General features: G+C 37.8%; 1 long non-coding RNA gene across 1 annotated transcript; it reads left to right on the top strand.

Moving 5' to 3' along the window:
• Window positions 1-14,123: 14,123 nt before the first annotated feature.
• On the top strand, window positions 14,124-14,760 carry LOC142548104 (uncharacterized). The gene is made up of 2 exons (XR_012820891.1): window positions 14,124-14,201; window positions 14,243-14,760. It is a non-coding gene; the product is annotated as an uncharacterized LOC142548104 (long non-coding RNA).
• Window positions 14,761-16,690: the final 1,930 nt, after the last annotated feature.

Below are 16,690 nucleotides of genomic sequence, written 5' to 3'. Positions count from 1 at the left end.
CGGATAACCGAATCTCGTAAAATCACCAATCTATTGTACGAAGGATTTTGACAAATCTCTGTAGCTTTTCCTCGGTTCTTACTGATATACAATGAAGGAAATGAATCTTATATATCTCCAGGCAAACATGGGAAAGACAAGTGTCATATTCAATTCCCATAATTGCACTTTAGCCCCTGAAGTCTTAACTATTTGCAATTTGGTCCTCAATAACTCTTTTTAATTCCATTTCAATCCTAATTAATTACAAAAACCATGGAATCTAATTAAACATTCCAAAATTCATAAATTAAATAATCTCGGATTAAAATGGTAATATCTCGGGCCTTACAATTCTCTCCCTCTGAGACATGATTTCTTCCTCGAAATCGTAGGCAATCAAATCATATCAGATAAGAAGATATAACAGAAGCTAAAATACAATACTCACATCAGTGAAATAACTCTCGGAATTTCCTGTCTCATATCTGATTCAGTCTCCCAAGTAGCTTCTTCAGTTCCATGGCGAGTCCATTGCACTTTCACAAGAGGAATAGTCTTCGTTCTAAGTCGCTTTTGCTTACGATCGATAATCTGGATCAATTTTTCGACATAACTTAGACTTTCATCAAGCTCGGCCTCGTCTGGATGAATAATGTGAGAATCATCAGGGAGATACTTCCGCAACATAGATACATGGAAGACATCATGTATCCCAGATAATGAAGGCGGTAATGCGAGTCGATAGGCACGATCTCCTATCTTCTCAAGAATCTCATACGGACCAACGTATCGTGGAGACAACTTCCCTTTCTTGCGAAATCTCACAACTCCTCTGAAAGGTGAAATCTTCAAAAATACTCTGTCTCCTGCCACAAAAACCAACGGTCTGCGTCGAATGTTGGCATATTTGGCTTGTCTGTCCTGTGCTGCCTTCATTCTTTTCTGAATCAGTTTCACTTTCTCTGTCATATCTCTGATCATATCAAGTCCAATCTCAGGAACTTCAGAGATATCATCCCAATAAAGAGGGGATCGACACTTCTTTCCGTACAACGCTTCGAAAGGAGCCATCTCAATACTCGTCTGATAGCTGTTGTTGTACGAAAATTCACAAAGTGGCAATGCATCTTGCCATCCAGTGCTAAAATCAAGCACTACAGCTCTCAGCATATCCTCCAATGTCTGGATCGTCCGCTCTGACTGTCCGTCAGTTTGTGGATGATATGCGGTACTCAGATGCAACTTCGTACCTAGAGCCTGCTGTAAACTCTGCCAGAAGTGCGAAGTGAACCGAGGATCATGGTCTGATACAATCGACTTCGGCACTCCGTGCAATCTGACCACCTCTCTAACATAAATCTCAGCCATCTGGTCATACCTGTATGTCATCTGGTACGGAATAAAACATGCTGATTTGGTTAATCTATCAATCACGACCCAAATCGCATCACCACCTCGGGAGGATCTCGGTAACTGCGTCACAAAATCCATGAAAATGTGATCTTATTTCCATTCAGGAATCGAAAAACTGTGCAGTAGAACTCCTGGTTTCTTTCTTTCAGCCTTTACCTGTTGGCAATTCAGACATTTTGACACAAATTCTGTGACATTAGATTTCATTTGCTTCCACCAAAACTGTGTCTTCAAGTCATTATACATCTTTCTGCCACCAGGGTGGATACTGAATCGACTGCTGTGCGCTTCAGTCAATATCTGCTGTTTCAACTCTGAAACATTCGGCACAACAAGACGATTATTCACATACAGTACATCCTCACGTACCTGAAACTCTGATTGATGACCTGATCTGACCATCTCAATCGATTTTTGAACTTTCTGATCAATTTTCTGAGCCGCTTTAATCTTCAAAATCAGCTCTGGTTCAGGTTGTATAGCATACAATCTCAACGGTCTACAATCTGCCTCAAATACCAATCCAGACAAACAGCAGTCTTCAATCAAATTCGAAACACCTATTTTCGATAAGGATAAAGCACATACCTTTCGACTCAATGCATCAGCTGTTGCATTGGACTTCCCCGGATAGTATTTGATTTCACAATCAAAGTCTTTCAGTAAATCCAGCCATCTTTGTTGTCTCATATTCAGTTCTGATTGTGAAAACAGATATTTCAGACTTTTGTGATCAGAATAAATTTCAAATTTCTCACCGTAGAGGTAGTGTCGCCATATCATCAAAGCAAATACAATGGCTGCCAATTCAAGATCATGAATTGGGTAGCGAGTCTCGTGTGGCTTTAGTTGTCTCGAGGCATAAGCAATCACATGCCCTTGCTGCATCAACACACAACCCAAACCTCTGTGAGAAGCGTCACAATAAACAACAAATCCACCAGTACCTGAGGGAATAGTCAATATCGGTGCACTGGTCAATCTTTTCTTCAATTCCAGAAAACTGGATTCACAGTCTTCTGACCACACAAACGGAGCATTCTTCTGAGTTAACTGAGTAATCGGTTTGGCAATGCTCGAGAAATCTTTAATAAACCGACGGTAATATCCTGCCAAACCCATAAAACTGCGAATCTCTGGCACTGATGTTGGTCTCGGCCAAGAAATCACAGCCTCAACCCTGCTGGGATCAACTGATATAATATCTCCGGATATGATATGACCCAGAAATACTACCTGTCTCAACCAGAACTCACATTTTGACAGTTTAGCCTACAATTTCTCAGTTCTCAGAATTTTCAACACAAGTTCTCAAATGTTCTGCATGCTCAATCATATTTTTTCGAATAAATCAAAATATCATCAATGAAAATAATCACGAAATCATCGAGATATTTTTGAAATACACGGTTCATCAGACCCATAAACACAGCTGGCGCGTTGGTCAAACCGAACGGCATGAAAATAAACTCATAGTGTTCATACCTGGTTCTGAACGCTAGTCTTCGAGATATCAGAATCCCTGACTCTCGGCTGATGATATCCAGATCTCATATCGATCTTTGAATAAATAGAAGAACCCTGCAACTGGTCAAACAAATCATCTATACGGGGCAATGGATATTTATTCTTTACCGTTGCTTTGCTCAGTTTCCGGTAATCAATGCAGAGTCTCATTGAACCGTCGTTCTTCCTCACAAACAACACGGGAGAACCCCAAGGAGATAAACTCGGTCGGATGTATCCCTTGGCCAATAAATCCGCCAACTAATCCTTCAACTCTTTCAGTTCAATTGGTGCCATTCTGTACGGAGCTCTAGAAATCGGAACTGTACCTGGCATCAACTCAATGCTGAAGTCTATCTCTCGAATCGGAGGACAATCCAGGAATCTCGTCTGGGAAGACATCAGCAAACTCACACACCACTGGAAAGTCTGCCAATGATGGACTCGACTTCAGTAAATCAACTGAATATACAAGGAATCCTTCCGCTCCATTTCTGCAATAATCGAGTCATAGATAATACGGATATCAAAGGAATTCTGGCTTGAGAACCCTTACCGTAAAATTTCCAATCCTCAGTCATCTCAGGTCTGAATCTCACAATCTTGTGGAAACAATCAACTGTAGCTGTGTACTTGGTCAACATATCAATTTCGATAATACAGTCAAAATCAGACAACCCAAGCACAATACAGTCTAACTCAATCTCATGCCCATCATATCGTAGTATACAAGATCTAACAAAAGTCACTGATACAAGACCTTTTCCCAAAGGAGAAGAAACAGATACTACAGTAGATAGGGACTCAACAGGTAATGCATGCATCAATGCAAATATCTCAGAAATAAATGTATGTGATGCACCAGTATCAATCAATACATAAGCAGGGTAACCAGAAATAGAACAGTTACCTGCAACGACATCATCAGGTGCATCCTGTGCCTGCTCCTCAGTCAAAGCAAAAAAAACTCTGGCCTGCTGTCTCGGAGGCTGGCTCACTGTCTGGCTTCTTCCTGGCCTCTGCTGTGACTGGGTAGACGGTGCTGGCTGGAAAAAATGGACAGCAGATGGTCGTCTTCCGGTCTGAGCCACTGATCCAGATGACTCTGCTGCCTGGGATCCCTGTGCACCTCTCTGGGGACATACTCGGGCAAAATGTCCCTGCTGTCGACATATACGACAAGAGCCAAACACTCCTCGGCACTGCTCTGTGGAATGCTTCCCTCCACAAGTGCTGCAATATGGTCCTGTATAACTTTGGCTCTGACCAGTCTGTCTCGAGCCACTGGAATTGGAAGATTTGCTGCCAGACTTCTTAAACTGTCTTCCTCTGGCTTTCAAATAGTCCTTCTTTCCACCACCGCTGCTGCCACTCTCAAATCTGGGAGGGGGTTGCTGTGGTATCGGTGCTGGGGCAACATACGAAGCTCCTCTCTGCCTAATCAGGCCGGCTTCTGCTCCCTTTGCTCTGTTCAGGGCGTCAGCAAAGTTGTTTGGTCACCCGGTGTTCACCAAGGTAAATATTTCAGGATTCAGGCCATTGATTAACTGATCAGCCACCGCTTCTTCATTCTCAGCTACATGCGGAGCAAATCTCAGTAATGTAGAGAATTTGGACACATACTCCTCAATATTCAGCTGTCCCTGTCTCAAATTCGCAAACTCGGCCCCCTTGTCCTTTCTGTATGAAACTGGAAATAACCGCTGATAAAATTCGGTCTTAAACACATTCCAGGTAATAGTCGTACCTCTATGCTCCAATGCCTTCTTCGTTGTAATCCACCAGTTCTTTGCAACGTCATGCAACTGGTGCCCTATCAGTTTCACTCTTCGCTCATCTGTATAGTCCAATGAGTCAAACATCATCTCTATGTCATCTAGCCAACTCTCACAATCCACTGCAGTCTCAGTACCCTTCAAAGTCAGTGGATGGAATGATTGAAATCTCTTCAGAAGTGTTTCCATCGGAGTTGCTGTGACATCCATCGGAGGATTTGAAGTACTACCCTGTTCTGGTATTCTTTTGGAAGTCATATCTGATTATCAAAAGGATCAGTAATCCCAAACAATAATTCTGTTTCAGTCCTCCTCCGATCATCTTACTGCTAATTCAGAATCGGTGCTGATTCATACTCATTAATACACATTACCATATAAATTCAGATAAATCAAGTAACATGTATTAAAGCAGTAACGCATGCTAGCATATCAAAAGCAAGGAAAGATAACTCAATCTACCCCGCTCACTAGCTTCTATCTCAATCTGAAGGATCTATCTGCTCTGATACCACCTGTTGTGGGGACCCGGACGCTATTCATGTTCTTAATCATCATTGGGACTAATTAATCAATTATAATAAACAGGGTCTAAAATTTTTTTTTCTTTTAAAATGCGGAATGTAATGGGATTCAATCTAATATACATATCAGTATTAAAGTACAAGTCCTGTACTATATATACAATCATTCAAACTAGGATTTAATAATTAGGTATCAAGTGTCTGAACCCTATCTATAGCAATGTCAAGTCCGTGGTCTCCACTCTAATCACGATCTATCTTCATCTCCTCGACCCTGAACCTGTCCCACCTGTTGTCATGCACACATACAAACACGACAACAGCCGGATAACTCCGGTGACAATATAATCCCAGTATAAATCAACGAACATGCAATCATATGATAAACATAAAAGCATGGACAGATAACAGCAATATATATCAAAATCTGAAACATAATCAATATAAAACTGTCGACAATGCTCGTGACTCCACGACTCAGACAAGACTCAATCCTAGTCTTGGGATCCCGGTTTCCAGACGTTGGCATTCCTATATCGACCAACACTAATAGAAGAAACTCTGATTCTATCCACGTCGATATAACCAAACATCTAGTGTCTTGACCTATCCGTCACAGACTGTGGCACTATTTCCGATACACTATCTTGTCACATCGTGCAATGTGCCCGTGGCGATCCCACCACTATCAGGCACTTCTGTCACAAGATCACTAGACTAATACCTGCTTACTATACATCCATAGAACAAGCATATCAAGTCAAAGCAATAAACATAATAATAAGAAGTATGTGATTTAGGAAAACTTAAGTATATCCTACTTGAGTCGATCTCCAAGTACCACATTGACTTATACCTTTCGATTGAAGTCTCGGTCTGAAGCAATATCAGTTCTGAACTCAAGACTGTCTCTGTAAATCTGAAACGACATATCGGGAATCATAATATCGATATTCCATTCTCAATCCAACACTGAATCTGATTAATCTGGATTTAATTCAAATCACAGCTTAATGGCACAATCTCAGTATCCCCGTCAATACCAGATCAACAGACATCAATTACAAATCATAACTTATACCCGATACAATCTGTAATTCATTCATAATCCAAATCTGTCCGATTTAAAGTCAATATAATCAGAAAAACATAACAATTCCATAATCAGTCTGTTTTTCAAATTGACTTCGATTCTACGATGTCTAACATATCCAGAACACCATATAATGATCAAATAATAATTTCTCTAATATCATAATTTAAAATGATAATAGAACTCAATAAAACTTACGTCCAGTTGTAGCTGTTGACAAGAGGAGTACAGAAATGTATTCGGATTGAAAATCGGATAACCGAATCTCGTAAAATCACCAATCTATTGTACGAAGGATTTTGACAAATCTCTGTAGCTTTTCCTCGGTTCTTGCTGATATACAATGAAGGAAATGAATCTTATATATCTCCAGCAAACATGGCAAAGACAAGTGTCATATTCAATTCCCATAATTGCACTTTAGCCCCTGAAGTCTTAACTATTTGCAATTTGGTCCTCAATAACTTTTTAATTCCATTTCAATCCTAATTAATTACAAAAACCATGGAATCTAATTAAACATTCCAAAATTCATAAATTAAATAATCTCGGATTAAAATGGTAATATCTCGGGCCTTACATAAGGACCATGAACCAACACCTCGAGACTCATCCTAGGATGCTATTATATTGATTCAAACCCGTACAAACACCCCAAACGTCCCCAAGCATCGACAAGTAACTTCAATACAACAATAACCCGTAATTCGACATCGTTTCGCTTCCTTTGACTTCTAATACATCCCAAGCCAATCCCGACCCAAACGAAAATTAACACCTAAATACATCCCATAACATATCTAAATGCAGTAGCACAAGCTCGGCGATGCCCAACGAAGCCTGCAACAAATAACTTCAAAAACATGTCAAGAACACATTTTCATAAAAGTCGCAGTTTGAGCAGTCCCACGAAAACATTAATAACTCACTCATTTCTTATCCAAATAATTCGAATTTACTGTAAAATCCAAGGTATTGAAAAGTTCTACGTTTTATATGTTGAAAGTTATTCCAAATTCTCGATCGAAAAATCGCAGTTTTCAAAAAAGACAGCAAGTTCAAGTTTTAGATCTAAATATTTCTTCAAAACCGATTCAACACAATTTTCTACTCAAACTATGAACATCATACATGAATTTTACGCATAATAAACATCAAAATTAATACTATGACAAGTTCGACGCAGAAAAAACAGAATATACGTGCCTTTAAATCTTTAACGTTACTGAAACGACGACACCGAAGCGGGAAGGATGCGAGAGACGATCCGGGACGAACGTGGCACTATTTTCCTTGAAGAAAAGTGACGGAAACTTGCTGGATATTACAGAGGAAAGGGGCGGCTGCTGTTCTTGCTAAAGAACCCTAGGTTTCTCCTATAAAATCTGAAAAATAAAATGTGTAGGTGTGTGTTGTTTGTTTAACGTGTGAGTGTGTGTGTGTTAAGGTGTGTGTGCGTGAGTTAGGTGACTAATTTAGGGAAAATTATTTCTTAATTTCACAATTAAGAATTCTAATTAAGATATTACTGAAATATTAATCCACCTTTAATTTTGCTAACACACCCCAAATTAAAGTTAAAATTGCAAACTTGATGCACTTTAAAGGTTTTAAAATCCCTAACTCACTAAATAAATAAATTGGGATTTAAAATGCTAAACACTAAATAATTCATTTAAAATGTCCCTTTCTAACTTTAAATAAAATACCACATTTAAAAAATTACCAAAATCGTCACCGGTCTCCTTTCCTCGATCTCGCATCGAATAATCGCCTGAAACATGAAACTCGAGAAAACAATTAACGTGCATCACATAAACATTAAGATAATGCAATTTAATAAATTATGCATCACTAAAAAAAATTATTTTAAATTTAAATAAATGATTTAACAATTAAATAAATGCATGTATTTTACGTGTACTGATTTTTGTCTCTACATATAGTTTGTTTAATAATAAAACTTTGAATGTTGAAGAAGTTGTTCATGATGTATTTGATGAAACTGAACTGATTGATTATCAAAGTAACGTAGTTGATTTGAGCAATCAGATGAGAGATAATTATTTGGCAGATGATAATGAATATGAGATCAGTGAGAACAAGAGGATGCATCTGTCACTTGAACTGGAGACTTCAGATCAATCAGCTAGACGAAGAACTGAGAAACAAGATAACTACGCTGATGAATAGAATTATATAAACCAAGATGATATGAACCAAACTGATGAAAATCAAGCTAATGAGAACGAGCTGATGAGAACCAAGCTGATGGGAACCCGACTTAAGAGAATTAAAAGGATAATTCTCCAAACATTGATAACAGCAATCCTCTTGGACCATGCTATGATGGAGTAAGAATTATCTATCCTCGTTGGTGATCGATAACCCTTCAGCGCCTCTTAGAAACTAAACAACAAATTCTTAATGAATACTTACATGCTGCTTTTATTTCACGATTAGAATCTAAGAAGATAGATGAAGCTCTGTTAAATAGAAACTATCTTTGACAAATTGAATCAGTTTGACAGAAAAATATGGTACTTAGTTCCTAGGCACACCCATCAGTGAGTAATAGGATCTCAATGGGTTTATAGAAACAAATTGAATGAAAATGGAATTGTGATTATGAATAGAGCAAGATTAGTTGCACAAAGATTTAAGCAAGAAGAAGGAATAGACTTTGATAAAATCTGCACCAGTACCTAGGCTTGGGCAATTAGAATATTCCTCGCTTATGATTCTTACTAAAACTTCAAAGTGTTTCAGATGGATTTCAAGAGTGCATTTCTGAATAGACTACTACAAGAAAAAAGTATATGTGGAACAACCTCCAGGTTTTGTTAATCATACCTTGCCGAATCATGTATTTATTTAAGTAAAGCTCTGTATGGATTAAAACAAGTACCATGTGCCTGGTATGGCACTTTATCAAAATTCATGCTTAATCATGATTCATAACAAGTTCAATTGATAAAATCTTATTTACATTTGTTAAAAATGATCATACTTTATTAATTAAATTTTATATTGATGATATTACTTTTGGCATGAATAACCCAAAATTATGTGATAGTTTTGCAAAGCTGATGAAGAACATGTTTGAGATGAGCGTGATTAGTGAATTGACGTTCTTTCGGGACTTACAAGTGAAGCAAATAGAATCGATGATTTTTATCAACCAAGTCAAACATACTAAAGAGTTAGTGAAATTATTCGGAATGGAAACTTGCCTAGCTACAACAACCATCATGAGTTCATCAGTTAAGGTCAAGAAAGAGAAAGGGAGAATAGCAGTCAAGGTAACAATGTATCGAGGTTTAATTGGTTCATTATTATACTTAACTCATATCAGATCTGATATTATATTCGCAGTATGCATAAGTGCTCGTTTTCAGTTTAATCATAAGCAATTATATTTCTTAGCTGCTATAAGAATATTAAAATATCTGAAATGAACTCAAAATGTAGGACTCTGATATCTTGATAACTCGTATTTCAATTTAGTCGGATATTCAGATGTAAATTATGTAGATGCAAACTTTACAAAAAGAGCATGAGTGGACTTATCAGTTTTTGGAGATCAACTGATTTCATAGTTTATCAATAAACATGTTGTAACATTTCATGTTAGCAATCTTGATTTTGATGTTAACAAAACTTGTTATTTTGTTTCTAATGAATTTACCTAAGTGCGCAGCAATTGGAGCTAATCAGGATTCGAACTGATCAGTTATCAAGCCAAAACTGAAGCTATTGAGATGAAAACTGAAAGCGCCAACTGATCGCTCAAACTGAATCAGTTCAACTGATATATCAAAGACTAGTTCAACTGATTGACCAGCTGACAGGTGGTTCAGCATAAGACCTTTAGAAGCCCGACCAGCTGATGAAGAGCTCAACTGATGAAGAGCCCAGCTGATCAATTCAACTGAATCAGTGAAATCAGGTCAGCTGACGAGCCAACTAATTTCACCACACCAGTTCAAGACCAGTACAACTGACCAGTTCAAAACATCAGTTAGGAATCAAATAGTTTGCTGAACACGACAAGCTTATTCGTTGGAATCCGATTGTGCGCATTGAGGAAAAGCTTTTGTTCAGTCAAAGAAAATAATAGACATTGCGGCAGTGCTTGAAGCAAAAACGTTCCAGAATGGCTGTCGGAAAGTACAGACACATTTCGAGGAACGAATTCAAACTGCAACATTCATATTTGATGAGTCTTGGTGTACAGTCACATTTCCTCTATAAATACCAGACAAAGATCATTAATATACAAGTGTGTGGAAAATTACACAACTGTGCGAAGATCAAAAAATGAGAGAAAAATAGGGCATGCCAACTGCTTAGTCTAGAAGCAAAATTCTCAGTGTTTGATAACACTTTCGTGTTGTATTCATAGTTCAGTTCTCACACATGCACACAAAAAATCACTCACACATACAGAGAGTTGAGCTTATTGAATATCTGAGTGAGTCTTGCACAACGACGTTAAACTTGTGTATGTAGTCTTTAACACATAGAAGTTAAACAAGTTTTGGCTGGAAGGTGTTGCCTTCAGTCTAGGCTAGGATTTTAGTTAGGTAATAGGGTAAGTCCTAAGCTGAGTGGGTTTGTACAAGGTGTTTATAAATCAAAGTCTTATAGTAGAACCTACCCGAGGTGGTAAAAGAGGTGACGTGACGTAGGAGCAGTTGAAGTCTCTAAACATCTATAAATATATCTTGTGTACTTAATTGTTTAACATTTGTTTTCAAACTGATTTGATCAGTTCGAGCTGTTATCAGTTCATTTCTCACCATAACTAAAGTGATATATGCAAGAACTGATCCACCCTTATATAAGTTAATCAGTTTACACAAGTTAAAAGCTTTAAACTCATTAGCTTTCTTAATGAACGATTATTTCGAGTTTTTTTCCGCTTGGTTTAAAACCAAACTCTATCTAATTCATCGTTGTTTACATTCTTAGAACACGAGATATTGCAGCTCACTGAGAATATTGTGTTTGTAGTACCTTCAAAGGTGCCCGAGCCGATCCATCAATTGGTATCAGAGCTAGTTGTTATAAGAAGGACATTTGAAAGTTGATATTTTAAAATATGTTTCAAAATGTTATTTAAAATGTATTTCAAAATCCTCTTAAAAATTTTATATGATCTTACTTTGGGAAGAGAGAAGATTGTTGGATCTGCAACTAACATGGTAGCCACTTCTCCCGACTTCGGATTTTGTTGTTTTAGCAACTTGCAGGGTTTTGATTTCAACTGACAAAATAATAGCTAAACTGATCGGTGGACAAAATTTCAGTTGCCAGTCTACCAGTTCAGCTAATCATCATATGAAACACAGCTAAGCTAAAATGCTGGATGATTAAAGTGGAGCTTAATCATCAACAGTATACCGCCGCTTAACTGCCATATCAGATCAGAGCAGATTATCAATGCGGTTCAATATCAGTTTAGTTCAGTTAGCCAGTACAGAGATCAAGCCCGAGGCAAATTACCTGCTCTTCTGGCAAAACTAGACTCAAAATCGATGCAACATTTCAAAGCATTCAAGGCAACCATTTATTGGTACATTCAGTTCTATTATGTATAAACTAACTGATATTTGATGTTGTTTAAAATCTTCTATTGTAATAGCATTTCACTTATATATGATGGTGTGCTTAATGTATAATACAATCAACGCTTATTTGATTAAATAAAAATCATGTTTATCCAGTTAGTTTGAATGTAACTGAACTGATATTTTCAGTTAATGTGTTGCCTAAACTGCTTGAATGTTAATTGATGTTAAAACTTCATTAAAATGCGTAAATGATTATATTTTTAAGAGGGAGTTTTTAATTCAGTTCTTGAGGGGGAGTTTTCTTTGAAATTATCCCTCGAACTGAAAATTATTTTAAACTCGTTTTTAAATTCAGTTCTTGGTGGTGAGCTTTCTTATATCTCGAACTGAAAAAATTCTTTTAATCGTTTTAAATGTTTTAGATTCTCACAAATCGCTTTAATTGCTCGGGTTTTGTGATCATAAAAGGGGAGATTGATGGAACATTTCATCTTCGAAATCTTGATTTTGGTGTTAACAAAACTTGTTCTTTTCTTTTGAATTAATTTACCTAAGTGAATAAAATTGGACTGATCAATTCTCAAGCCAAAACTGAAGCTATCGAGATGCAAACTAAAAGCGCCAACTGATCGCCCAAACTGAATCAGTTCAACTGATATATCAAAGAACAGTTGAGGTTTTGTGATCATAAAAAGGGAGATTGTTGGAATATTTCATCTTCGAAATCTTGATTTTGGTGTTAACAAAACTTGTTCTTTCGTTTCGAATTAATTTACCTAAGTGAACAGAAATTGGACTGATCAGTTCTCAAGCCAAAACTGAAGCTATCGAGATGCAAACTAAAAGCGCCAACTGATCGCCCAAACTGAATCAGTTCAACTGATATATCAAAGACCAGTTCAACTGATTGACCAGTTGATAGGTGGTTTAGCAGAAGATCTTTAGAAGCCCGGATAGCTGATAAAGAGCTCAACTGAATCAGTGAAATCAGTTAAGCTGACGAGCCAACAGATTTCACCACACCAGTTCAACTGACCAGTTCAGAATATTAGTTAGGAATCAATCAGTTTGCAGAACACGACAAGCTTATTCAAAGGAATCTAGCTGTGCGCACTGAGGAAAAGCTTTCGTCCAGTCAAAGGACAATAATAGACGTTGCAGCAGTGCTTAAAGCCAAAATTCTACAGAATGGCTATTGGAAAATACAGACACTTTTCGAGAAACGAATTCTAACTGTAACGTTCGAATTTGATGAGTATTGGTGGACGGTCACATTGACTCTATAAATATCAGACCAAGATCGTCAATATACAAGTGTGTGGAAAAATATACAACTGTGTGAAGATAAAAAAAAGGATAGAAAATAGGGCATGCCAACTGATTAATCTAGATTCGTGTTGTATTCATAGTTCAGTTCTCACACACGCGCACACACAAACACTCACACATACAGAGAGTTGAGCTTATTGAATAGCTAAGTGAGTCTTGCACTGTAGCGTCTTTACCCGAGCCACTATTAAACAGACTAATAAACACGCAACACTAAACTTAATCACAATAATTAAACATCGGAAACCAAATACTTTATCATCTTACAACACAAACGAAAACAAAACAATAACAGCAGTCTTAAACATTAATACAATCATATCGAAAAATTATTTCTGAACAAGAAAACGATAAACCACATAAAACTTCCACTGGAACACCACCAAAAACCCAACTGCTCTAGCAACTGTCCTGGCTGTCGGACCGTCCAAACTAAGACCTGCCCCATGGAATGGGGTGCCCAAGATGAAAACAAGGACGTGAGCGACAATCGAACAATACGAGAATGTACGAGTATAAAACTAATATGATGCATGCGAAATGCAATATTCTAAGATATCAAGGATCAAGTCAAGAATCTCATGCTCAGTCTAGAGGCGCCTGACTGTGTAGTCTCTGATCTATCCTAGGCATGTTTCGGCTCCCACACTCATCATCAAGACGTGGACCTACAATGTCCAGGTCATCAGAGCCCGCGGGTCCCATCAGACACTGTAGCTCTCGATGCCCCATTGTCTATAATACAGAATAGGGCTGAACGGCACCAAAAAACGAGGTATATCTCAAAAGATATCAGGCTCAACATGATATGTCATGCATAATATGGCAAAGTAGTAAAACATATATCATGCAACATATAAGTGCGTATACTACGCTTGGATATCTTAGTCGGTACATCACATACCTTACTAAAACAATCTGATAGAAAGCTCCGAACCTATACAATACCAACATAATGAAATCACTATCAAACTAGATCATGAATTACCAAACATGCTACAAGGTTCTCCCTAATGATCCTTAAATAACTATTTAAGGCTTTAGGATTATAATTGCGTCCGTCGTCATCCCGCTGATGATGTCTTGATCTCAGTTCACCGACCCCTCCTCGAGTCGACACTAGCTCCGAAACTTCCCGACACCAAAATTCCCTAGAAAATAGCTAGAAAACCCAAGGTATATGGCTAGAACTTTTACTGAAGAATGCGTTGTAGGAAACAAAAGAAATCAGCTTCCATTGATAGGCTGAATCAGGGATAGTTCAGAAAATCCGAATCATTCTTATATGATGTGTGTTAGAATCTCATTTGTCTAGTTGGATTTCTCCGGATAATGTAATATGAAGTAGATCGGGTTGTCCATTTTAAATTCGGTGGATCCCAACAGCTTGATCTCGAATTATCAATTCATTAATAATACTTAATTAACAACTCTTTAATTATCTCTTAATTTGTACTTCATTCAAAATATGGATTCAGGTCATTACATCCTCCCCTCCTTACAAAGATTTCGTCCTCCAAATCAGAACTGAAGTACAATACAACTGAATTAAATATAACTCATGATTACAAAGATACAACTCAAAACAAATGTGGATACTCTGAGCGCATACTACTCTCTAACTTCCAAGTCGTCTCTGCAGTACCTGGGCGTAGCCATTGAACTAGAATAAGTGGAATGGTCTTTTTTCTGAGCTATTTCTCTTTCCTTCCCAAGATTATAAGTGGTTGCTCGACATAAGTCAAGTCTTCTTCAAGTTGAACATCCGTCGGACCAAGAACGTACGATTCATCTGCTACATACTGTCGTAGCAATGATACAAGAAATATATTATGAATGCTGGACAGATACGGCAGTAACACCAATCGATACGCAAAATTTCCAACACATTCCAAGATTTCGAAAGGTCAGATGCATCATGGGGCTAATTTTCCCTTGAGTCCAAATCTCATCACCCTGCGGAATGGTGAAACTTTAAGGAAAACTTTTTCCCCTGACTGAAACTGTAGAGGTCTACGCTTGGTATTCGCGTAACCCGATTGACGATCTTGTGCAGTTTTAATTCTCTTCTTAATCATTTCCACTTGGTCAATCACTTGTTGCACTAATTCAGGTCCTTGAACTTGTCGTTCTCTTACTTCAACCCAAAACAAGGGAGCACGACAACATCTACCATATAATGCTTCGAACGGAGCCATACCAATGTTGTTGTGGTATCTATTGTTATATGAAAACTCCACAAGCGGTAGATGATCATGCCATGCTGGTCCACAATCCAGAGCACAAGCATGCAACATGTCCTCGAGTGTCTGAATAGTCCTCTCAAACTGACCATCGGTCTCTGGATGATAGGCAGTACTCTGACTCAATGTCGTTCCCAACGCATTTTTAAAACTTCCCCAGAACCTTGAGGTAAAGCGTGGATCTCTGTCATTGACTGTACTTGTTGGCACACCATGATATTTAAGAATCTCTTGGATGTCTAGTCTTGCCATGTGATCGAAACTATATTTCCAACTATACGGAATGAAATGTGCTGACTTAGTCAGTCGGTCCACAACAACCCAAATGGAATCACAATTCTTTGAAGACAACGTCAAGTGGGTGACAAAATCCATCACCACATGCTCCCACTTTCACTCAGGGATAGAAAGATTCTGAAATAATCATCTTGGTCGTTGATGTTTAGCTTTCACTTGCTGACAAACCAAACACTTGGCTACAAACTGGTAAACACTTCTCTTCATAACTTTCCACCAAAACTTGGTCTTCAAATCCTTATACATTTTCATGCTTCCAGGGTGGATACTAAACTTACTCCTATGGGCTTGAGATAAAATCTCGTTTTCTAATTTAGAATCTTCTGGAACTACGATTCTTTCTGACAAAAACAAGGTTCCATCTGGTTAGAATTCAAAGCCAGATGTGTTGTCTCCGTTAGCTAACCTTGCTAACTTTTTTACTTTCGGGTTAGAAAACTGAGCATCTCTAATTTTTGCATACAACGTTTGTTCAGATAAAATGCTCGTTACTCGATGAGTTCCATTCCTTTCTTATGACGGAAGTGAAATCCCAGAGAACAACAATCTTGGATTACACTTGATAAGAAAATTGTCTGAAGTGAAGATAATCTCACCTTGCGACTAAGAGCATCTGCTGTAAGATTCATTGATCCTAGATGATACTTGATTTCACAATCATAATCCTTTAACAAATCAATCTATCTTCTTTGGCGCATACTCAACTCTGCTTGAGTAAAGATATACTTCAAACTCTTGTGATCTATAAAAATCTCAATTCTCTCACCGTATAGATAATGTCTCCATATCTTCAAAGCAAACACAATCGTTGTCAATTCTAGATCATGAATTGGATATTTCTCTTCATGCTTCTTCAACTGTCTGGTTGCATATGAAATCACATGACCATTGTTGGTTAAAACACAACCAATTCCTTGAAGTGATGCATCAATGTACACATTGTACCCACCTG

This window comes from Primulina tabacum, chromosome 6 (genome assembly GCF_025594145.1).
Source record: "Primulina tabacum isolate GXHZ01 chromosome 6, ASM2559414v2, whole genome shotgun sequence".
NCBI lineage: Eukaryota > Viridiplantae > Streptophyta > Magnoliopsida > Lamiales > Gesneriaceae > Primulina > Primulina tabacum.
Note: the sequence above shows the minus strand (reverse complement) of the source record. Positions and strands in the feature narration are given on the sequence as shown.